General features: G+C 34.7%; 1 protein-coding gene and 1 pseudogene across 20 annotated transcripts in view; both read right to left on the bottom strand.

Annotated features, from left to right (window-relative positions):
- ZC3H12B (zinc finger CCCH-type containing 12B) overlaps positions 1-23,443 on the bottom strand; it is a 344,821-nt gene that overhangs the window by 80,989 nt on the left and 240,389 nt on the right. For 13 of the 20 annotated variants that reach the window (XM_023524990.1, XM_023524991.1, XM_023524986.1 and 10 more), the window contains 2 exons: positions 10,838-10,964; positions 8,714-8,880 (listed from right to left, as the gene is read on the bottom strand). The exons of 1 other annotated variant lie outside the window; for it this stretch is intronic. The gene's annotated coding sequence lies outside the window, so the exon portion shown is untranslated. Of the gene's footprint in view, positions 1-8,713; positions 8,881-10,837; positions 10,965-13,230; positions 13,251-20,571; positions 20,583-23,443 lie in introns of those variants that run through there. 6 more of the 20 variants (XM_023524987.1, XM_023525000.1, XM_011383375.2 and 3 more) reach the window with 5 other exon arrangements.
- Positions 21,831-21,949, bottom strand: LOC111733045 (annotated as a pseudogene).

Raw genomic sequence — 23,443 nt, 5'->3', positions numbered from 1 at the left:
TAGAACAGATGGACTTAATAGATATTTTCAGAGCATTTTATCCTAAAGCAGCAAAATATACATTCTTCTCAAGTGTTCATTTTTCAAGGACAGACCACATGTTAGTACACAAATCAAGTCTCAATAAATTTAAGAAGATTAAAATCATACCAATCGTCTTCTCTGATCACAATGGTATGAAACTAGAAATCAACTTCAAGAAAATAACTGAAAAATACAGAAACACATGGAGGCTAAATAACATGCTACTAAACAATGAATAGGTTATTAATGAGATCAAGGAAGAAATCAAAAGATACCTAGAGACAAATGAAAATGAAAATACAACGACTCAAAATTTATGAGACACAGCGAAAGCATTCCTAAGAGGGAAATTCATAGCAACACAGGCCAACCTCAAGAAACAAGGAAAAGCTCAAATAAACAATCTAACCTTACAATTGAAAGAACTAAAACAAAAAACAAAAAACAAAAACAAAACCAGCAAACAAAGCCCAAAGTGAATAGAAGGAAGGAAATAATAACGATCAGAGAGGAAATAAATGAAATAGAGTCTAGAAAAACAACACAAAAGATTAATGAAACCAAGAGCTTTGAAAGGATAAGCAAAATTGACAGACCCTTAGCCAGACTCATCGAGAAAAAAAGAGAGAGGACTCAAATAAAATCAGAAATGAAAGAGGAGAAATAACCATGGACTCTACAGAAATACGATGGATCATAAGAAAATACTATGAGCAATTATATGCCAACAAATTGGACAATCTGGAAGAAATGGACACCTTCCTAGAAACATACAATCTCCCAAGACTGATTTAAAAAGAAACAGAAAATCTGAATCGGCCAATTACAACAAATGAAATCAAATTAGTAATCAAAAACACCCCAAAAAACAAAAGTCCTGGACCAAATGATTCATAGGCAAATTTTACCAAACATTCAAAGAATTATCACCTATCCTTTTCAAACTATTTCAAAAGTTTCAAGAATACGGAAGGCTCCCTAACTCCTTTTATAAGGCCAACATTATCTTGATTCCAAAATCAGGCAAAGACATTACAGAAAAAGAAAACTACAGGCTGATATCTCTTATGAACAATGATACAAAATCCTCAACAAAATAGTAAACCAAATTCAGCAATACATTAAAAATATCATAGACCATAATCAAGTCGGATTTATTTCTGGGATGCAAGATTGGTTCAATATCTGCAAATCAATTAATGTGATACACCACATTAATAAATCGAAAGATAAAAACCATATGATCGTATCAATAGATGCAGAAAAAGCATTAGACAAAATCCAGGTGATAAAAACTCTCAAGAAAGTGGGAATAGAGAGACCATACCTCAACATAATAAAGTCCATATATGACAAACCTACAGCTAGCATCATACGAATGGGAAAAGGCTAAAATATTTTTCCTTAAGATCGAGAAAAAGACAAGGATGCCCACTTTCACCACTCCTCTTCAACATTGTATTGGAAGTCTTAGCCACAGCAATAAGACAAGAAAGAGAAATAAAAGCTATCCAAATTGGAAAGGAAGAAGTAAACCTCTCGTTATTTGCCAATGACATGATACTATATATAGAGAACCCTAAAGATTCCACCAAAAAACTGTTAGAACTGACTAATGAATTTAGTAAAGTAGCAATTACAAAACAAATATTCAGAAGTCAGTGGCATTTTTATACACCGAAGATGAACTTTCAAAAAGAGAAATTAAGAAAACAATCCCATTTAAAATTGCGTCGAAAACTATAAATACTTAGGAATCAAATTAACCAAGAAAGTAGAAGACCTGTTTTCAGAAAATTATAAGTCACTGAAAAAAGAAATTGGAGAAAATACAAATAAATGGAAGCATATACCCTGCTCATGGAGAGGAAGAATCAACATTGCTAAAATGGCCATACTACCCAAAGCAATCTATATATTCAATGCAATCCCTATCAAAATACTAATGACATTTTTCAGAGAGCTAGAACAAATAATCCTAAAATTTATATGAAGTCATAAAAAACCCTGAATAGCCATGGCAATCTTGAGAAAGAAGGACAAAGTTGGAGGTATCACAGTACTTGATATCAAACTATACTACAAGGCTACAGTAATCAAAACAGCATGGTACTGGCATACATTGATCAATGGAACAGAATAGAGCGCCCAGAAATAAATCCATGCCCACACGCTCATTTAATATATAACAAAGGAGGTAAGAATATACAATGGGGTAAAGAGAGTCTCTTCAATAAATGGTGTTGGGAAAATTGAACAGATACATGCAAAGAAAATAAGCTGGACCATCTTCTTACACCATATACAAGAATAGACTCAAAATAGTTTAAAGATTTAAATGTAAGACCTGAACCATAGAACTTCTAGAAGAAAACATAGGCAGTAAACTCTCTGATATTACTAATAGGAATTTCTTTTCAGATCTATCTCCTCAGGCAAGGGAAACAAAAGAAAAAATAAACAAATGGGAATACATCAAACTAAAAATTTTTCGTACAGCAAAGGAAACCATCAACAAAACAAAAAGACAACTGACTGATTGGAAGAAGATATTCACTAAATGATACATCTGATAAGGGGTTAACATCCAAAATTTATAAAGAACTTATACAACTCAACAACACCACCACCACCAACAACAACAAAAAAACAACAAACAATCCAATTAAAAAATGGGCAGAAGACCTGAATAGATACTTCTCCAAAGAGGAAATACAGATGGCTAACAGACACATGAAAAGATGCTCAAGGATGCTAATCATCAGAGAAATACGAATTAAAACCACAATGAGATATTATCTCATACCTGTCAGAATGGTTATCATCAATAAAACAAAAACAGCAAGTTTTGGCGAGGATGAGGAGAAAAGGGAACCCTCATTCGTTGTTGGTAGGATTGCAAATTAGTACAGCCGCTATGGAAAACAGTATGGAGGTTCCTCAAAAAATTAAAAATGGATATACTTTTTGACCCAGCAATTGTACTTCTGGTATTTATCCAAAGAAAACCAAAACAATAATTTGTAAAGATCTATGCACTCCAATATTCATGGCAGCACAATTTATAATAGCCAAGATATGGAAGCAACCTAAATGCCTATCAACAGATGATTGGATAAAGAAATTATGGTTCATATATACAATGGAATATTACTCAGCCATTAAAAAAATGAAATCCTACCATTTGCAATGACGTAGATGGACCTAAAGGTTATCATGCTGAGTGAAATAAGTCAGACAGAGAAAGATAAATAACATATGATTTCACTTATATGCGGTACCTAAGGAACAAAAAGAACGAGCTAATCAAAACAGACTCATAAATATAGTGGACAATTTGGTGATGGACAGAGGGGAGGGGATTGCGAGGCTGAGAGAATGGGACGAAGGGTTAAAGAAGTACTAATTCATAGTTGATAGTTGGGTATGGAGAGCATGACAGAGGGAATGCAGTTAGCATTAATATGATGGTTAAGTGGAGGGCCAGGGGAGGGAGGGAGCAATTGAGGGGATCTTTTTATGAACATTATAGATGTCTAACCAATGTACTGTATACTCGAAGCTAATTTAAATAAATATTTTTTTTAAATGAAGTACTGATACATGCTACAACATGAATGAATCTGAAAACATTTTGGTAAGTGAAAGAAGGCAGACACACTTTATAATTATATATACATGATATATTTAAAATATACATTAAATATTCACTATTGATAAATCTATAAAGACAAAACAGAGAGTGGTAGTTGCCAGGTGTTAAAGGCAGAGAGGAATAGGAGAGACTACTTAACGGGTAAGGGTTTTACCTAGGAGGGATGGAAATGTTTTCCAACTATAGAGAGGTGGTTGCACAACATTGTGAGTGTACTAAATGCCACCACATTGTTCAACTTTAAAATTGTTGCTATTATGTCCTGCAAATTTCATCTCAATAAATTAATTTGTATATGTAATAAATGTTTGTCATAAAAAATGGAAAACAGAAAAACACATAAAGAAGATAATAAATGTTACCTGTGTTTTTTCTATCTAAAAGTAATAACTTTTTTCTTTATTAGTTTTAAGTACACAGTACTTAAAACTAATAAAGTACTGTGGTTAGACATTTATATAGTTTACGGAGTGATGTTTTGGTTAACTACCATTATAATATTATTGTTTCATTAGAAAGTATGTTTAGAGTTACTGAAAATGACTAACATTACTTTTGGAATTAAGAGATGTATACTGAGGACTGCGTTGAAATGATTATCTACTGTAAATACAACCTGATTCAAATTAGTGGCAGGGTCTTCCCTGAGATGAATTAGCATCCAGGTAGAGATTCATATCCAGATTAAGTGAGCTGAAAAATTAAACAATGGGTCCTTCTCTCCCTTCTTTTGTGCTTTGGGTTATATCATCACTCCCAATGAGTTAGGATTTTTTTTTTCTTTTTAGGAATGCAAAGACACTGGACTCTGCTTTTAGGAGCACAAATCAGAAACAATGAGTATAACTAAGCTGACCACCTTCCTATCTTCCAGTTCCCATATTTTTGGAAATTGGTGATTAGAAGAAAGACTGCAATGAAATAAATATAACACTTTTACTTCAATCAACATTATCAAGCCTTTAAAAGTGAAAGAAAAGGTTAATTCAAGTCAATTTATAAGAGGATAAAAAATTTGCAGCACTACTGTCTAAAATTAATAGAATTTGGGAGAGAAATGACTATACCAAAGTAGAAATAAATTCCCTTAAGAGACACCAGACCTTTTTCTTCTCCAGGTTCCTTCCTAACAAGCAGCAGATGGGAGTTAAATCAGAATATCTTTGAAGTTTCCACTCTATCCAGAAATTTTATAATCTTCTGAGTTGGTAATGCGAGAGTTGTCCATACAGTATCCTCACTGTTAGCTTTATGTACACACATTACATACATCACACTTTTATACTTTAGCAAGTAATAATATCTTACAATGTTTAATGCTTTTTAATTTACTAAATGTTTTTACATATATCATCTTATTCAACCCTAGCAATGGTACTGTGGGGTGGATAGCATCATCCCTGTTTTACAAATGAAGAAAGACTCAGAGAGAAGGTTATTCATTCCTCATTTTTTCTCTAATTAGACAGTTTACAAGACTGACCTTAGGTATTTTATCCTTTGTGAGAAAAACATGGACTATGATTAAGATCCAATTTAGATTCAGATCACCCTTCTTTAGATTCTTTTTGTACTTACAGTATGTTTTAGATATTTTACTACTAAAGTGTTATTTTTTCTGTGTCTATCTTGTCCCACGTGTTGTATAAAGAAATGTATAGATTCTGCAATCAATAAGTTTGAATCTTGACCTTGCCACATACTAGTGTGCGACTTTGGGCAAGGTACCTAAGTTCTTTGATTCTGAGTTCCTTACTTCATAAGCTAGTTTGCTTATTAAGTAAGATAATGAATGTAATGTATCTTTCCATGTCTCCTATCAGGACGTAAGTCCCAGGAGGGTGGTGCTCATATCTTAAAACTGTTGCCTTTCCAACAGACTTGGGTTCATAGTAAATATTTGATATCCACCTTTCCATGGACTGGAAAGGCTTGGAATGCATGTTTTTGGAACATCAGTCTTCTTCATAATGCATATAGGCTTCTCTTCCAGAGTCTTTGACCCTAATATACCAAAATCTCTTTTGCTGGATCTGATTATAACTTTAACATGCTAATTAGAACGCTAATGGCTTCCACATTCATAAACCATTTTTTCATTAGAGAAATGGAGTTTCTTTAATTTTAATGCATAAGCTCCCTCAAAAGACACATTTTCTGAAACCATTATTAATGATTTTAGACACAAAATCTCCATTGGTTGTTTATTTTTGTTGTTGCTATGACACCAATAACAAGCAGCCACTCCACTCATTGGCAGAGATGACTAACTTTAAACTTGTTAAAACTTAGAATTATGTTTATTGGGGGCAATGATGGAAGAAGCATGGGAAAGGAAAAGTAGAGAGTACATCAGTTGCCACAAAAGTCTGTACTAACATGGTGAGTGTGATAGATGATCCTTAGATAATGAGTATCTCCTTATATACCATTCTTTATTCTTTCCCTTTCTGTTACATGTTACATATTTAGAGTGTATGTCCTGTTACACTCTAAATATTACATTTAAATAGCCATAGTCTTCCAATGATATTAAAGTGTGTTATAAATACTATTTATTTAGTCTTTCATAAACTATAGAGCTCTGAAAGATGCATTTACATTTTATTTGTACAATTGCCTGAATGTTGTTAGCAGTTTCAGTTTTAAATGTGAAGAATTTTTAAGGACTATAAAAAATTGTCCTTATTCTTTACTTTTAACATATGAAAAAAAGAGTAACTTTTCTTTTAAATTCATTTTCTAGATGAATTCCACTAACTCTAAGCCTGGAGAAAATCACCTAAGCAACTTAGTGTAGTGGAAAAACATTGGGCTTAGAGACAGACCAGATTTGAATTTCTGGCTCTATTGTGTACTATGTGACTCTGCAAACCTTTCAACCTCAGTTTCTTGATTTTTTATGAAACTCATAATTTATTATAAATTCTTTGAGCTTTAGTTTCTTAATTTATTATGTAAAGATGAAGAAATGTCATTATTTTGACACAAATTAAATGCTATATCTTAAAATATTTCGAAAATGTAAAGACATGTTAATTATACTACGATAAACCATTAATGTAAGTAAATGTTTATTATAACACAATGCAGAAACAAATTGTGTATTTTCTTCCTTTTGAAGTATACAATGGCATCCTAAAATTTATACAATTTGAATATTTTTATTATAATTAAAAATACGATCACAGATTATCAAAGCCGAAATAGACCTTGGAGATAATTTAGTCTATCCTATGTCATTGTATAGAGGCCAAGATGAAAAAGGGACTTGCCTTAGATTATGCAATTAATAGTGCAGGATTGGTACTTTGGTCTTCTTTCTTCCAGTCCAGTTCCTTTCCTACTTGACTGCAATGTCTCATCTCAGTGGTTCTTTTGGGTTTTGTTACGAAACCACTGTCTATCCCCAAAGTTCCTTTAATTAACCTGAACCAAAGTATTGATATATATTGATGAGAGATCACTTTACATGAAGAGAATAATTTAGCAGGCAGTTATTCCATACATTTTTACCTTCCTGTCAGTATCTTATCAACTATTGCATGGCTCCTGGGGCAATAGGTAGGAGAGTCAAGAAATGTGACTCATGCTACTCTTTCCCAGTAATATGCAGGTCTTAGTCTTGCTGGGAGCAACAAAGAGAAAATAACTTACAAATCAACTATGACAGTAGGAAGTGTTCCCTTAATATTCATTTGATTCTTTCCCCTTATATTACAATAATTTTTATTGTCTGCAAAGTACATTCACATTTATCATCTCAAGCTTTTCTCACAGAAACTACACGAGGCCAAGATTATTATCCCAATATTACAGATGAGAAAACTGAGGATCAGAGAGATTAATTACCCAAATTTATATCATAAATAACAGGCAGAGATGACATTTCAATTCAGATTCTTTGACTTCAAATCAAAGGATCTTGTCACTATATTACAGCTGCCTATAATTTTGGCATAATTAATGAATTCTGAAAAGTATCAGTAAAGATGTAATGAAAAGTTAATAAATTCCATACAGAATAAGTTCTAAGGTTGTAACTTAATAAAAATAGGCTAGTATTTCTACCTTTGAAACTATCTAAATGTGTCTAAATTATAAAACTAAAAAAGGCTTAAATTCCTTAGACTGATCAAGTGTCCAAAAATATGTGACATGAGTCAAGAATCAGTTCGAATAAATTTTCCATTGCTACTTTAGCTAAATAAATTAAACATATTAAAATGGAAGGCTTCATTTCTGCAGTTACAAAGGTTATAACTACTCTGGAAAATTTGGTTTTCATTTACATAATATATGGAAAAATGAAGAAGGGAAAAGGATTTTAAAAAGCCAGAACCACGGCTGTTTCATTGCTTGAGAATAGTTGCTTCTACCTCTAGCGCTAATTTTTCTTCAGTTGCATATTTTGGGGTTGCTGAAGCATTTTATGAACATACTATATGAAAAAAATTTCCTAAGAAAACTAAAATGAACTAGATATATAATTCTACATAAGAAAGCCATGAAATTATATAGTCATAGTTTTCTCTTAGATTTTTAGTCCTTTCTATGTAGTGTTAGATGTCTGAGAGATCTAGATCTAAAACACAACCCTGAGCTTAATAGCTACATGACCTTACACAAGTAAAGTAACCCATTCGAGACTGTTTTCTCTGTGTAAAATGGAGATGATAATAGTACATACCTAATAGGATTTTTATGAGGATTAAACGGGATAACACATGTAAAGCACTTGGTACTTATAAAAGTACTTGATTAGGAAAGCTCAATAAAGAGTAGTTCTTTTTCTCTCACTCCTGCCTAGGCTAAATTCATATTATAAAAGCCTTTCAATCTAAGAAGATAATATTAATAGCTATGTACTTCAGATTTTCACTACTGCTTTGACTGCTTTGATACTTCAACTTTTCTTATAAAAGTAGCCTCAGCATTTTATATTATACGGATCATGATAATGCTCTCACTATTGAGTCTACCCTTACACACACATACACATCTCTTAATAACAATAACTACCAAAGTACCTACCCCTTAACATCTCAGACATTTCCACCTTCTGGCACAGATCCTCATAAGCTCAATTTTTTTTGGAGGTCTATAGTCCACATATATATTTCTCACTTGTGTGGCTTATCCATCATATCATGGCTTTATCCTCTGTTGCAGATGAATAAATGTCCAGAAGAATCCAAAGCCTTGGAGGAGGGAAATTCCAATAGAGTTGCATTAGCAGAAGGCAAACTTTCCTTTGAAATACATTTTACCCACTTAAAGTTCAGTACTGTAATCAGGGCAGCAAGAGATTTGGATTTCAAAGGTTGATAGTTCTTTTCAATAATTGTGCTAATCTGAGACGTAACACTTTTCTAGTCTTCTATATATACCTGACACTTAGAATCTTCCACAGGCCTAAAAGAACTTATCTTGTAACTGTGGATAAGACCCAGTCTAAAAGAAAAGTAGTTGAATTATATGTATGTGCACATACCCATATACATTTTTTTAAAAAAGAAAAACACAAATAAACAGCAAATTTAAGAACTACTTTATCTAGACTTTTTATTAAGTAGCAAAATGTTTTCAGATAGATTCTATATAAAATTTGAAGATTACTTATGACTATTTCCTCTTGTTGATCTTCTATGAAAAAGAAAATAAAATAATGGCCTTAAAAGGCCACAATTCAGAATAAACATTAATTTCGTAATGATTTGAAATGTATTGGATTTCCACCTTGAAGAGACTTTTCTATCTTCTAGTTTCCTTATGGTCCAATTAACTAAAAAGTCACACATGCAGCTTACAAAGTTGATAGAAACAAGAAAAACACTTGGGTAAGACTAGCTTTGAATCTTTTACCCATTCTTTTCTATGTCACTCCAAAATAAATGAATTAATCATCTTTTTGGAAAATTTTAAATGCTAAATCATTACATTAATAACCAATTACCATTTTCTAATTTTAAGTGGTTCAAAAAATGTTTCCCACCTAGAAGTTAGAGCATTAAATCATGGTCCAGGAGCAAAATATGGCCTAACAAAGGTTTATGGAGGTCCTTGTCATTACTCCCACTCCGTTGTTTACAGTATTTTAACATTATATGAATATTACTTTTAGTAACATGGTGGCAATATTTTCCAAATTTCAAATTAGGCCATAGTATCTGATGAATGAGTTTTTGTGTTGTGGTACTAGATACAATCCAGGAGCTATAATTTGGATATTGAAAAAAATGGAATTTCTGGAACACTGATAGTTTAGAAGAATAACAGGAGAGAATGTTTGAAATTAAGCATGTCTTAGAAAATTTGGTCACTGTATAAATAGGACATTTGAGTTAATGATACTGGATAGGTAAAAAAAATCTGTTGAAACTCAAGACAGGAAAAACTAGCAAAAATATTTCATCTAAAATCATTAGAGAATATTTAGACATGTATGAATTTCAAGAAAATGGCCTGCAATTTTATGCAAATACACTTCTATTAGATGTGAAACAAGTTCAAGAATGAGATGCTGTTCTTGAGTTGACACCCCAAGTATATTTTACCAGAATATTAGGCTTACTGCTAAAGCTGGCATCACCAATCTGTGGGTAAATATATTCCCATGAGGCACTGGCATCTAAGCTGGCCACATCATCAAATATATTGTTAGTTGTGGCTTCTCATTGCCACAGCTATCACAATGAAAGGGTCAACCTTGTCACCCACAACTCTGTTTGATTCTATAGTTTTAGTGATTTATAGATGCAATAACACTACATTTGTGGGCAGCCAAGAAAAAGCTCACATCTGCCTGTGGAGTCTAGGAGACTGAGAAAAATGTTCTTAATAGCTTTCATTCTGCTAAAATAAGCTTCTTGAGAACAGGGTGGGTCTTATTCATCCCTAAGTCCCTTGTGCTAAGCTTCATGTATATTAGATGCCTCATAAACATATGCTAAATAGCTTATAAGATTCTCAAGGAAGGATTTCCCTCGCATTTTAAGTTTTTCCTTTCTGTCTTTATCATTGAATAGCAGCTATTTCCTTGAGTTGATTGTCATCTTATAGGCAAGCAGGATAGGAAGCAATGTTCTGAAGTAGCAGATAAAGTTTTCACAAAATGGTGCAAATGTAAATATATGTCTTGGAGGAGCTGCTACTCACCTACCTTCCTGTGTGCCCAGGATGAGGGAGATAGGTGGTCATTATCTCTTTCCAAGTGCCAGCTATGAAAGTTGTGATCCTTAAAAGAAGCAGTAGAATCTTGCAACTTGGCTTTTTAGGCTACTTCCTTGTAGAGGGATAAGAAGAAGCACAATTGGTGACTATTAACTGTATGTCCCTCTCAGAGTAAAATCTTGCTAAAATACAGAAGGTAGTGAAGAGGGTGAAGAAAGTATATCAGTCTTCATTAGCATTCCAGAAATCTAATCTTCACAATGGTCTGACTAAATGTGTGTGTGTGTGCGTGCGTGCGTGTGTGTGTGTGTGTGTGTGTGTGTGTGTGAGAGAGAGAGAGAGAGAGAGAGAGAGAGAGAGAGAGAGAGAAAGAGAGACAGACAGAGAGAGAGACAGAGAGACAGAGAAAAGCAAATTTAAATAAATACGACCTAGCAATAGCAAAGAATGAATACATACACAACAGGATCCCAAGAGTTCATGAGCAAGATAAAGGGCTACTTATAAGGACAGGTGACCATTGCACACACACACAAAGAAACAAGTCTATATTAGAAGAAGAAACCAGTTCCATAAACTTGTTTCCTATTTATACCAGTTGGAAAGAAGAATCATTCATCTTTCTACAGGTGATAAATCAGAAACCATTTTCCACCCAATGGGAAATTCTTTTCTTTTGTGTATGTGTGTGTGTATACACATATGTACGTGTATATATAATTATATGCATATGATTATATATATAATTTCTGTATATACCAAGGAATATATCACTATAATATACAGTTCATATGTAGTAAATCATTAATATAGGTTAAACAAAAGAGCCAAACGGATCCAAATCGAGACTATTATGTAGTCTAATGTTTTGTACTAGTCCAATGATTGACTTTGTTTTGTATCTGTTTTTTGGTGGAATCTGCTTTGTATAATTTTATGTTTTTACACAAATATTGCTTTAAGAATGTCCTTAAACCAAACAGAAGGAAGAAATCTGTAAATTTTGGATCCCAACTTACATGTTTAAATAATAATGTTTTCTCGTAATAAAGATATGCTCCAATCTGAAGAATTTATTTTCATTTGGCCATATAAGAGCAACAGGTGAACTGGATATTTTAATGCCTCATATCTCTTATTGGAATCGAGAAGCCAAGCAATAGAATTCAAAGGCAGAACAAGCTTCTTAAATAGCAAAATAAAATGCTATATTTTTTATGATTATGTAAATAAATATACAAAGGAGGTACACATAGAATACATAATGTGTTTGCTCAAAAAGAAAGTGAGAAATGTGCATAGAACAGGAAGTGAAGAATAAAAGGAATATGCACAAAATGAGGATTAGTGTTTGAATTAACAAAAATGATTAATCATATCAAACTATATTCATCTGAGGTAGAAAAAAAAGAGATCATAGTCTAAGCACACACAAAAAAGAGTGGATATGAATACTGATTAATTTTGTACAGTGTAGGAAAAAATATAAAAGCATTCCTATGGCCCAACAATTTCCCTTCATGCTATCTACCTTAAGAAAACAGTTAAACATGTAAAAGCAATCCTATACAAGAATATTCTTTGCAGCAGTATTTGAAACTGAAAATTTACAAACGAAAAGTCCACAATGAGAAATGGCAAAATCAACCATGGTTTATCTATGTTTTGGAAAATTAAGTAATAGTTTAAAAATAATTAGGTAAAATTATCTGTATCAGAATGGAAAAATAAAAACATATTGCTAAGGAAAAGACAAAATGCAAAACTATATGCTCAGTATAATCTTATTCATATATTAATATGCATAAAATTATACTATATATTTTTATAGATATAGATGCATTTAAAAATGCATGGGTAAATGTCTTAAAGGATCTGCACCAAACTATTAACAGTGGTTCCCTCTGGCAAAATGACTTGAATTGTGGGTGATGGTCTGAGGAACTTTAGCTTTATCTTTAATGTCTGAATTTTTGCAAGAGGGTATTTTTACATCTCATTGTAATTAAAACTTAATAAAATTTAAACATAAATATTTGCTGTTTCATTGATACATATAAGACTCAAAAGTAAAGTTCTGTTAGATAAACTTTGTATATTATTAGATTTAAAGTTAAGTTTTAACCCCATGACTTGCTTGCAATTGTGATAGGCAAAATTCTAAGTTGTCTCTTAGAACTCTACACCCACTGGTGTACATGTCCAGTATAATTCTCCCTTCTTGAGTATGGACAGGTCCTGCGAATATGATGTATGTCCTTACAAATAATTAGGATATTCATATGGCAAAAGTGAAGGAATTTTCTCAGACATAATTAAAGTCCCTAATCAGTTGATTTTGAGGTAATTAAAAGAGAGACATTCAGGGTGAGGCTGACCTAATCTGATGTCTTTTAAAATAGGATCTACAGATCAGAGACTTAAAGGATCAGAGCCTCTCTTCCTGCTGGTTTTGAAGAAGCAAGTAAACTTGAGTTCTACAGCTGCAAAGAAATTAATTATGTCACCAATCACAGAAGCTTAGAAGAGGATGCCAAGCCTTAGAGGAGACATCAACCACAGTGGACAACTTGATTGCAGAATTCTGAGACTCTGAGTAGAGCACCCAGGTAAGCTATTCCCAGACTCCCATGGAAACTGTGACCTAACAAAAATTTATTTTTTTTTTAAATTTCATTTTATTATTAGTTTCAAGTATACAGCACATTGGTTAGACATTTATATAGTTTATCAAATGATCCACCAAATTGCTTTCTCTCTTCTGGCTCTCCACTTGGTCATTACATTAATGCTAACTCTATTCCCTAGGCCCTGCTTCACATCCCCATGACCATCTATCAACTACAAATTTGTATTCCTTTAACCCTCCCTTCCTTTTTCCCAGTCCCCCAAACGCCCTCCCCTCTGGTTTTCACCAGATTGTCCTCTATATATGTGAGTCTGTCTTTGATTAACTTGTTCTTGTTCCTTAGATTCCTCTTATAAGTGAAATCATATGGTATTTATCTTTCTCTGACTTATTTCAATCAGCATAATAACCTCTATGTCAATCCACATCATTGCAAATAGTAGGATTTCATTCTTTACATGGCTGAGAAATATTCCATTGTATATATGAACCATAATTGCTTTACCCAATCATCTGTTGATGGGCATTTGGTTGCTTCTATATCTTGGCTATTTTAAGTTGTGCTGCCATGAACATTGGGGTGCATAGATCGTTATGAAATATTGTTTTGGTTTTCTTTCGATAAATACCCAGAAGTGCAATTGCTGGGTTAAATGGTATATCCATTTTTAATTTTTTGATGCATTATTAATATATACTGTTTTCCATAGTGACTGTACCAATCTGCAATCACCAACAATGTGTGAGGGTTCCCTTTTCTCCACATCTTCACGAACACTTTTTGCTCTTTAATTTATTGATGATAGTCATTCTGACAGGTATAAGGTGATATCTCATTGTGACTTTAATTTGCTTTTCTCTGATGATTAATGACCTTGAGCATCTTTTCATATGTTTATTGGCCATCTGAATTTCCTCTTTGGAGAAATATCTGTTGTGGTCTTCTGCCTACTTTTTAATTGGATTGTTTGTTTCGTTGTTGTCGCTGTTGAGTTGTATGAGTTCTTTATATATTTTAGATATTAACCTCTTATCGGAAGTATCATAAGTGAATATCCTCTCCCATTCGGTCAATTGTCTTTTCATTTTCTTGATGGTTTCCTGTGCTGTATAAAAACTTTTTAGTTTGATGTTGTCCCATTTGTTTACCTTTTCTTTTGTTTCTCTTGCCCAAAGGAGATATATCTGAAAATAAAATACTAGTAGCAATAACAGAAATATTACTGCCTATATTTTCTTCTAGATGTTTTATGGTTTGGGGCCTTACATTTAAGACTTTAATCTATTTTGAGTCTATTCTTGTATACGGTGCAAGAAGGTGGTCCAGTTTCTTTTTTTGCATGTATCTGTTTAATTTTTCAAGCACCATTTATTGAAGAGACTAGCTTTACCCTATTGTATATTCTTACCTCGTTCGTCATATATTAAGTAAGTGTACAGGGCTACCTTTATTTCTGGGCGTTCTATTCTGTTCCATTGATCAATGTATCTGTTTTTATGCCAGTACCATGCTGTTTTGATTATTGTAGGCTTGTAGTATAGTTTGATATCAGGTACTGTGTACCTCCAATTTTATTCTTCTTTCTTAAGATTGCCGTGACTATTCAGGGTCTTTTATGACTTCATATAAATTTTAGGATTATTTGTTCTAGTTCTCTGAAAAATGTCATTAGTATTTTGATAGGGATTGCATTGAATATATAGATTGCTTTGAGTAGTATGGCCATTTTAATGATGTTGATTCTTTCTACCCATGAGCACGGTATATATTTCCATTTATTTGTATCTTCTTCAATTTCTTTTTTCAGTGACTTATAATTTTCTGAGAATAGGTCTTCTACCTCTTTGGTTGATTTGATTCCCAGGTATTTTATTGCTTTTGATACAATCATAAATGGGATTGTTTTCTTAATTTCTCTTTCTGAAAATTCATCACTGGTGTATAAAAATTCCACTGACTTCTAAATATTAACTTTGTGTCCTGCTACTTTACTAAATTAATTAATCAGTTCTAACAGTTTTCTGGTGGAATCTTAGGGTTCTTTCTCTATATAGTATCATGTTATCTGCAAATAACAAGAGATTTACTTCTTCCTTTCCAATTGTTTCTTCTTGATTCAGTCTTGGGAGATTGTATGTTTCTGGGAATGTATCCATTTCTTCCAGATTGTCCTTTTTTGTTGGCACATAATTGTTCATAGTATTTTCTTATGATCTTTTGTATTTCTGTGGAGTCTGTAGTTATTTCTCCTCTTTCCTTTATGATTTTATTTATTCGAGTCCTCTCTCTTCTTTCCTCGCTAAGTCTGGTTAAGTGTTTTGTTTTTGTTTATCCTTTCAAAGAACTAGCTCTTGGTTTCATTGATCTTTGGTATTGTTTTTTTAGACTCTATTTCATTTATTTCCACTCTGATCATTTATTATTTCTTTCCTTCTATTCACTTTGGGCTTTGTTTGCTGTTTTTTTTTTCTAGTTCTTTTAATTGTAGGGTTAGATTATTTATTTGAACTTTTTCTTGGTTCTTGAGGTAGACCTGTATTGCTATGAATTTCCCTCTTAGGAATGCTTTCACTGTGTCCCATAAATTTTGAGTCGTTGTGTTTGTATTTTCATTTGTCTCTAGGTATCTTTTGATTTCTTCCTTGATCTCATTAATAACCCCTTCATTGTTTAATAGCATGTTTTTAGTCTCCATGTGTTTGTGTATTTTCCAGCTTTTTTCTTGTAGTTGATGTCTAGTTTCATAACATTTTGATGGGTGAAGATGGTTGATATCATTTCAATCTTCTTAAATTTATTGAAACTTGTTTTGTGTTCTAACATATGGACTATCCTGGAAAATGTTCCAGGTGTACTTGAGAAGAATGTATATTTTGCTGCTTTGGGGTGAAAAGCTTTGAAAATATCTATTAAATTCATCTGGTCTAGTGTGTCATTTAGGCCCTTTATTTCTTTGTTGATTTTTTGTCTAGAAGATCTTTCCATTGTTGTCAATGGGGTTTTTAGGTCTCCTACTATGAATGTATTAATGTTGGTCTCTCCTTTTATGTCAGTAAATAATTTCTTTATGTATGTAGGTGCTCTTATGTTGGGTGTGTATATGTTTACTAGGGTTACATCCTCTTTACTTATTAATCCCTTTATCATTATATAATGCCCTCCTTGTCTCTTAACTTAGACTTTGTTTTAAAGTCTACTTCGTCTGATATAAATATTGCTACTCCATCTCTTTTTTCATTTCCATTTGCATGAAATATCTTTTTCCACTCCGTGAGTGTCGTTTGATCTGAAGTTGGTCTCTTGTAGACAGCATATGCATGGGTCTTGTTTTCTTATCCATTCGGCTACCCTATGTCTTTTGATTAGAGCATTTAATCCATTTGCATTTAAAGTAATTATTGAAAGGCACATAGTTACTGCCATTTTACTATTCATATTTGTTATTTCTTTTGTCTTTTTTACCCTCTTTTTTTCTTTTCTTTTCTTTTTTTTTTTTTTACAGAAGTCCCTTTAACATGTCTTGTAATGCTGGCTTGTTGGTGATGAATTCTTTAAGCTATTTCCTGTGTGAGAAGCTCTTTATCTCACCTTTCGTTTTAATCAAAAGCCTTGCTGGGTAAAATATTCGTGGTTGTAGATTCCTGTTTTTTTTTGTTTGTTTTGTTTTGTTTTTATATAAATTTGAATATTTCTTGCCAGTCCTTTCTGGCCTTCGGAGTTTCTGTGGAAAAATTAGCAGACATTCTTATGTGGGTACCCTTGTGAGTAACTAGCTGACTTTCTCTTGCTGCTTTTAAGATTCTCTCTTTGTCTTTGACCTTTGGCATTTTAATTATGACATGTTTTGGTGTGGGTCTGCTTGAATTACTCTTGTTTTGGACTCCTTGTGATTCCTGAACTTGTATGTCTAATTCCTTGGCCAAGTTATGAAAGTTTTCTGTTATTATTTCTTCAAGTAGAGTCTCATTTCCTTGCTCTCTCTTCTCCTTCAGGTACTCCTATGATGCAGATATTGTTACACTTCATGTTGTCCCAGAGTTGTCTTAAACTATGCTCTTTATTTTTATTTTTATTTTTGTTGTTCTAATTGGATGTATTCTGCTACCTTGTCTTCCAGTTTGCTGATTTGATCTGCTTTGTCCAATCTACTGTTGAATCCTTCTAGTGTATTCTTCATTTCAGTTATTGTATTTTTCATTTCTGTCTGGTTCTTTTTTATGGTTTCTATGTCCTTTTTATTCTTACTATATCTCTGTTAAGGTTCTCATTGAGCTCATCTATTCTCCCCCTAAGTTTGTTGAGCATCCATATAACCATTATTTTGAACTATGTCTCTGGTAGTTTGCTTGCCTCCATTTCATTTAGGCTATTTTCTGGAGTTTTCTCCTGTTGTTTCATTTGTGGCATGTTTCTTTCTTCTCTCATTTTATTAGCTTATCTGTGTTAAATTCTATGTGTTAGGAATATTTGTTTTATCTCTCAGTCTTGGTCAGATAGCCTTACATGAAAGGTGTCCTGAGTGGCCCAGTGGCATACTTTCCCTGATCACCTGTGATGGGTGCTCTGGATGTGTTCTTTGTGTGTTGTGTGCAATCTTCTGTTGTAGCTAAGCCTTTTTTGGTGTCAGGATATCGGTGGATGGGATTAATGCTCAGGTTGACTAACTTTGGGAATTGGCTGTGCCCACAAAGTAAGAGTTTTTAGGTGGGGGCTGACTTTATTGAGTGTGATTTGCCCTAGCAGGCTTGTGCACTTGTTGAGACCACCCTTTGTGTGTACTGCTTATGGAACTAGTCAAGAGTTGGTCTGTTGTTGTCTAATACCAGCCTCTGTGTGCATTGGTTTTGTGGCCCCTTGCAAGGAGCTTCCCAGTAGGCCAAAGTCAGCCACTGACTTTGATTGCTCAGAGCTACCTGGTAGAAGCTATGAAGTATTCAGTAGATGGCTGCTGCCTATGCTGGAAGAGACAACGCTGTAGGCCACGGTCTGGTTATCCCCCGTACGTGGCATAGGGTTGTTTAGCAGAAAGGCCAGTTATCCTCAAGGCCTGACACTGTCAGTTGCCCATAAGTCTCTGAAACTGGAAGAGCCTCTGGGTGATATGCATGTTGGGTGGTGCAAGGACCCCGAGAATCTCCTGGATCTATGGAGCAAAATTTCCCCTGCCACTGTAGTGTCAGTTTACATGCCAGCATTGTCTCTGTCCTTCCCTCTACAAGTTTCCAGTTGTAGCAAAGCCAGCTGCTGCCCACCTCAGGCCTGCAAACACCCAAGCTCTCTTTAAGAATTATTGAAGTTCGTGGGCACGAGTTTGTGGCCTGCCACCCAAAGCTTCTCCTGGATGAATGGGCTTTGCCGTGGGCCACTTGAACTGAGTGTTGTTGTTTGCTGTTGAACTCATGACTCAAGGAAAGCACAGGATGACAATGGGTTTCCTGGTATCAGACTTGCTACAGGTAATTTGTGGCTTAGGTGGGGTGTCAACTCAGTGAGGCATGGTGCTATCAGGCCTATACAGCACCAGAGATGCTGCCAGCTCTGAGACTGCGGACTCCCACCAAAGTCAGTTACCAATGTGTGACCTATCATCATCTGTGATGGGTCCACAAATCCAAGCAATATTGTATCTCATGCTGGCAGCAGTGATCTTCCTGTATTACTTGAACTGCTCACTTCACTGGATGAAGACTGCTGACTATGCAGAATGAGCCACACCACAGGGCAGGGGCAGCTGCCTGTCAACGTGCTGAGGGCACTTTGTAGACTGGATGAGGTAGGATCTCAGGGAGTCAGGGGCCATCAGGCCCATACAGTCTCAGTTTTTTGAAACTTCAGTGTCTGCGTAGTAGTCATAGATCATAGGGAGACAAGCTGCTGTCTGGGATGGTCCCACAGACCACTTAGATCCTCCCAAGAGATATTTCAGCTCATACAGGGAGCAGTGGTCTGCTCACAACTGTTTTCTCCGAAGTGCACTCACTGTGCTAAATAAATCTGTTGCCTTCGCAGACTACAAAATCTCAGAGAAGGGCAGGGCGGTGGAGGCTGCCTGTAAATGGGCTGTAGGTTGTGGCTGGGGTAAAGTGGGATCTCAGGAAGATAACGGTTGTCAGGCCAATACAGCCTCAGTTTTGCTGCACTGTGCCTGTGTGTTCCTGCTGTAGTCACAGATCATAGTGAGAACAGCTGCAGTCTGGGGCAGTCTCACAGAACCCTGTGATCCTTCCATGTGATACTGCAGCTCTTGCAGGCAGCAGAGGTCTGACTGCAACTGATTTCCCTGTAATGCCCACACTGTTGCCTGTGTGGATTGGGAGACCTGGAGGGAGAGGTGGTGTGGTGGCAGTTGTCTGTCATCTGTCCACCTGGGCATATTGTGGGTTGGGTGGGGCATGGCCTCAGGGAGACAATGGCTCTCAGGTCAATACAGCCTCAGTCTTGCTGCAACTTTGGTAATTGTTTGCATGTTCCCACAGAAGTCACAGATCACAGCATGACCAGCTGCTATCTGGGACTGGCTCACAGATCCCCAAGATCTGCCCAAATTCATGTTGGTAGCCAAGATCTGCCTGAAATGGTATCGGAAATGTGCACTCACAGCGCTGGCTGCCTGCTGATAATGTTTGGCCCTGAATAGGTGCCAGGTGTGGCAGCCGCTCAGCAACAAAAGTCCCAGGCAATCTGCCGGTTAGGTGGGGTGGGCTGTCTCAGGCCAGCACTTCTGTATTGGCCACATGGGAGGGATCTGCACAGGCAAGCTGGTGGGGTCTATAGATTGCCCCAAAGGGGGCCCTGAGTTAGGCTCAATGGCAACTGCATGTCCAGCCCTCATTCTTGTGCCAGGTAATGCAGTCTTGTTCCCCATATGAATCTTGAGCAAGCCTCTGATCCACCACTGGTGCCCCAGGTGAGTGTCCACAGGTGAGAGAGCCTGTGCTTGGGCCCTCTAAAGAGTGTCTAGGATTCCAGTCTACTTCTGTCTCACCCAGACAGCCAGAATCTCCTCTGATTTTACAGTCAGAGTTTTTGGGAACTCCTCTTCCCTGGGCTAGGATCCTGGGCTGGGGAGCCCTCAAATAAGGCTAGGACCCCTCTCTCCTTGAGGGGAGGCTCTGTAGCCTTGCTCTCCTTCCTGGTGTTCCTCTACCATCCAAAAGTGCGGGGCTGGCCGATTAGTGACTTTGCCCCTCCTACTAGCTTTGATGTGGTTCCTTCTTTATATTATCAGACGTATGTGCTATGATCAGCTGGACTTCAAGTGAATCTTCACATTGATTATTTTATAGTTTGGTTGTAATTTCAATGCAGACCTGAGAGAACTCTGCTTTTACCTAGTTCGCCATCTTCCTCCAATCCACAAATATGTATTGTTTTAAATTGTTAAATCTGTGCTAATTTCTTATACAGCAATAGACAACTAATAAGGAGCTCTACAGTTTTTATGTGTCTATCTCCACACTAAATTAGAAATTTGGAGTTTGTATTTATGGGGCAGTATCTTATTCATGTTTTACTTCTGGCATTTAGTATTATTCTGATACATATTATTTACTCAGTAAATGTTTACTGAATGAATTTTCTTGGGTACTAAATTAAGTAGTTTGAAACTGAAGTTTATACATGTTATGATCTATTTAACTTTTCTAATACAGAAGTTTTTAGAACTTTAAAAAGAACACAGATTTTAATCTACACTACTATTTCGAGACAGCATCTGGGGTGTGTCAAGCTTGTTAGGCTAGGATTTAGGAGATCTATATTCTAGTTCCAGATCTGCAATAAATAGCTGTGTTACCAAAAAAAATGACTTTTCCAGCTGCGTGACTTCTTTGGATCTCAAATTCTTCATTTATAACGGAAAAAGGCCAGACTGTGAGATCTTAAAGACCTTAACAATCTATGATTATAAGTAGTTTAACCTCTCTAAGGTTCAGGTCTCCCAGTTAACAAAAAGTGGTCAGAAAAACTGCCCTACCTTCCTTAGGTGGTTGTGAGATTGAAATCAAATTAGATAATAAATATGAAAACGTAATAAAATAGAAATTATTGTTATGACAATCTTACAATTTCATAAAACCTACTCATGAGGTGACAGAAAGGTGAAGACAGTATTTTTAAACAAACTTACCTACAGTAAAAGAAAATACAGTACAGTCAGGACACTCTGCTGAATAATTCTTAAAACTATCACAATTCTACCAAAAAAATATATTGAAAAAACTTTCCATTGATTCAAATTTGAACTCGAGCTTTTAAACACAGGCTTATGCTGTCAAATTAGAATTTTGGTCGTGTTGGATTATGATTTAATTTCATTTATTTATTTTTATTATTTTTTTATTTTTTCTTGCCTACAGCACCTGGTCTTCCTAGGTGGTCTCCCATCCAAGTACTAACCAGGCCTGACACTGCTTAGCTTCTGAGATCAGATGGGATCAGACTTGTTCAGGGTGGCATGGCCATAAACAGATTATGATTTTAATTTAAATAATGAAATATGTAACTTATAACTTTAAGAGTTGAAGGCTTTAATAGCCACTGCTTAGCAACCAGGCCTTCTTGCCTAAACATGTATTTTTAGGAAAGTCATTACTAAGTGATAGGACAGAAAACACTATTCAGAAGAGAGCTAGAGTTGAAAATACCTGTATTTTTTTTTAAGTCAATAAAGTTTACCTCATGGAAAGAACATCTACAAATATCAAAAAAAATATTTGTAAACTCGAGATATTTTTATAACTAGGTTAAAAGGAGTTAGTTATTCTATTATTTAAAAAATATTTTTAGTTCTTATGATCATATTGAACAAATTTAATTTTGGTATATAAAACACCTCAGTATTATACTTAGAATTTTACTATGCACTGATATTGATATTTTTGAAAATTTCAATCACTGTTGACTTGTTTCCTAAAAGACTTAAAATTTTAGTATTTTTATTTTAGTAAAATATACACAACAAAAATTACTATTTTAATTTTTTATAAGTTTGCAGTTCACTCGCATTAAGTACATTCACATTGTTGTGCAACCCACCACTACCCATTTCCAGAACTTTTTCATCATCTCATCTTGAAACTCTTTATCCATTAAACTAAAGGTCCCCATTCTTCTCTTCTTCAACCCTTAGTAGCCACTGTTTTACTTTCTGCCCCTATGAATTTGACTATTTTAAGTGTATTGCATAAGTGGAATCATCCATTTGTTGTTTTGGATCTGGCTGATTTTACTTAAGCTTACTTTCTTCAAAGTGCATCCATGCTGTAACATGTTTCTAGGTTTCATGCCATTTTAAAATGTATACTTTTTTAAAAATAAAAATTGTGTATATTTAAGGTATACAGCATGATTATTTGATCTACATTAGCATAGTAAAATGATTACTATGTCAAGCTAATTAACATATCATCTCACACAGTCACCATTTTTTTGTGATATAATCACCTAGAATATGTTTTTGTACTGAATTTCCATATTCAACACAGTATTATTAACTATAGTCATCATTCCTGTACATTAGTTTGCTAGGCTTACTGATCCTACATAACTAGAGCTTTGTACCCTTTGACCATCATCTTTTCATATCCTGCAACCTGCTGAGCCCCTAGTAACCACCATTATAATCTTCACTTCTATGAGTTCTATCTTAAATTGTAGATTCTACATATAAGTGAGATCATATAGTACTTAACTTTCTCTGCATTATTTTGCTTAGCATAATGTCCTCTGAGTTCACCCATGTTGTCATAAATGGCAGGATTTCCTTGTTTCTCATGGCTGAATTATATTTACACACACACATATTTATAGCCAACATATGGAAACAAATCATGTTCGTCAACAGACGAATGGATAAAGATTATACATACTCATTTAACATACATAGTCATTTTATATATATGTATATGTGTGTATGTTTGTGTGTATATATATGTATATGTATGTGTGTGTGTGTGTGTGT

Source organism: Pteropus vampyrus, unplaced genomic scaffold (assembly GCF_000151845.1).
Source record: "Pteropus vampyrus isolate Shadow unplaced genomic scaffold, Pvam_2.0 Scaffold516, whole genome shotgun sequence".
NCBI lineage: Eukaryota > Metazoa > Chordata > Mammalia > Chiroptera > Pteropodidae > Pteropus > Pteropus vampyrus.
The sequence above is the reverse complement of the archived record's forward strand: the minus strand, read 5'-3'. Positions and strand labels throughout refer to the sequence as shown.